The 2,500-nt window shown below is 38.6% G+C and overlaps 1 protein-coding gene across 1 annotated transcript in view; it reads left to right on the top strand.

Annotated features, from left to right (window-relative positions):
• The window catches only part of LOC135225848 (Kv channel-interacting protein 4-like), a 790,651-nt gene that overhangs the window by 395,670 nt on the left and 392,481 nt on the right, over positions 1–2,500 (top strand). The gene's annotated exons all lie outside the window — the stretch shown is intronic.

The raw sequence follows: 2,500 nt of genomic DNA, 5'->3' as shown, positions 1-2,500 counted from the left end.
GCTAAAATATCTTCCGTTTTTATTGTTATCATTGTGTCCACACTTAGAATCAAATTCAAATTTAAAATGGAGTTGAGTAGAATTACCGGTAATTCAACGTCCTGGGAGTGAAAAGGTAATGTAAGTAGTTAGTACCCCTTCAAAGATTCCGTTTGAAGTATGGAAGAAAGAATTCACTTAACAATTGGTCAAGTGGTACTTGGTAAGTGACTTCAAGGTGTCAGTTTGTATTCTGAGAGGAGACGAGTGGCTTGAGGGTCCTAGGGGTGACTTGTGGCTTGATATGTTTCACTTAAACATATGAGAAGTTTCTGATTTCGTATTGCAGTGACACATATCTCTGTTTTGTTTATTTCCTCAGCTCAAAATACTTGCCTGAAGATGGGCTTGGACCTGGATCCTTGGCTTTAAAGCCCAATGCTCTGGCAACTGAGCCACCCTGGCTAGACTAGCGTCAAGGATTTTTTTTCCATAAGGATGATTTAGTATTTACATTTAGTATTGTTTTTGTGGTAGATATTGGCAAAATAAAAAGCCTTGTCATTGCTTAGTATTTACAATTAGTATTTTTTTAGTGGTAGAGACATGAGGAAAATAAAAAGCCTTGTCTCACTACTTAGTATTTACCCTTAGTATTGTTTTAGTGGTAGACATAGGTAAAGTAAAAAGCCTTGTCATTGCTTAGTATTTATTATTAGTATTGTTTTAGTGGTAAAGACATGGGCAAAATAAAAAGCCTTGTCTCACTACTTAGTAGTCACACTTAGTATTTGTTTTAGTGGTAAAGACATGAACAAAATTAAAATTCTTGTCACTTCTTAAGTAGTTTTACATGCAAGTCTCTTTGTCTACCGAAAACATGTCATTAACCTCTTCTGCCTGCCTTTTATCGCCTTGTCACTGCTTAGTATTTCCAATTAGGATTGTTTTAGTGATAGACATGGGCAAAATAAAAAGCCTTGTTAGTGCTTAGTATTTACTTTTAGTATGGTTTTAGTGGTAGACATGGGTAAAATAAAAAGCCTTGTCAGAGCTTAGTATTTACATTTAGTATGGTTTTAGTGGCAGAAGCTTGAGAAAAATAAAAAGCTTTGTCACTGCTTAGTATTTACAATTAGTATTGTTTTAGTGGTAGACATGGGGAAAATAAAAAGCCTTGTCACTGCTAAGTATTTACACTTAGTATTGTTTTAGTGATAAAGACATGGGCATAAGATAAAGCTTTGTCACTTCTTAGTCAAGTAGTTTTACTTGCAAGTCTCTTTGTCCACCGAAAACATGTCATTAACATCTTTTGCCTGCCTTTTGTTATGCTATAATCTACTTCTCTGCCACAATATGTGTGTTTGTGTGTGTTTTCAGTTGCTTGACAAATGCACTGCTTTTGTGTGCTGGCTTCTATCAATCTTTCTTTGTCCTCGTCGGGGCGTCCTTCATTCTGGCAGATGTTGATTAAAGCGAGAACCATTAATTCGAAGACTGCCATGTTATCTCTCTCCCCCTTCAAGTTTCCTGTTAGCGAGAGAGAGGCAGAGAGGCTGGTTTGGCCTGCATCCGGCGGAGACGGAAAAGTTGTTCCAAATGGGACGTCACTGTAAAGAAATTGATGCCATCAGCCCGGAACGGAAAGACGGCCGGAGGTGACGACTGCAAGGGGACATAGAACAGAGTCGCAAAGGTTTCCCTGTCATGTCCACCAACATTTTTCCCGTCACGTATCCGTGCGAGAAAAGGATGAAGGGCAGAATGGCGTAAGTGGACATAAACGGGGTCAGAGCAGTGTAGTTCACAGTGATGATAAAACCAAAACAACTCAGAATACAGTAGTTTTGTGTGGTGTTGATTCTGATAAAGCCATGTTTTAATGTTATGATGAATTGGAGGTGTTAGTTAGGTTTCATGAATTTGAGATTCAGCCGTTTTTGTCTGTAACGGAATTTCTGTTCTATTGTACAGTCAGAGACTTTCTGAAAAAAAAAAATCTGTCAAAAAATGCAAACACAACAAAGTTCCATGAGGGAATTTTAACATCGTTCACTTGTCCGTCCTCATGTTATACTTACTGTATAACCACTTGGAAATTATTATTGTTATTATAGGTTATTATCTTACTACAATGGGCTTAATGTCTGTCCGTCCATCTGTCATGCAATGACTGCCAAATGGCTGGTCCGACGGGCATGAAACTTAGCAGGGTTATAGTGGGTACCCATAAGAGGGTTTATAATGGGGCTTCATCCTACCTCCCCCCCACGCCGACGGGGGTGGGAGTGAGAAGAGATTCCCTGAAAAGGAGCTGGTTCTGACCGTGAAACGGGGCTGGTTATGCCCGTAGACTTAGTTACTTTACGAATTTATCATACAAAATTTCTGTATACATATGTTTGTTAGTCATTATTATAGTAATAACATGATGTCACTGATTAGGCCTGCGTAAATATCGTACTGTGTTCCTCTGGTGCTAATTGCACTTCACTTCTGAACAGCAGATTTAGATACA

The sequence above is a fragment of the Macrobrachium nipponense genome, chromosome 13, assembly GCF_015104395.2.
Source record: "Macrobrachium nipponense isolate FS-2020 chromosome 13, ASM1510439v2, whole genome shotgun sequence".
Taxonomy (NCBI): Eukaryota; Metazoa; Arthropoda; class Malacostraca; order Decapoda; family Palaemonidae; genus Macrobrachium; species Macrobrachium nipponense.
The sequence above is the reverse complement of the archived record's forward strand: the minus strand, read 5'-3'. Positions and strand labels throughout refer to the sequence as shown.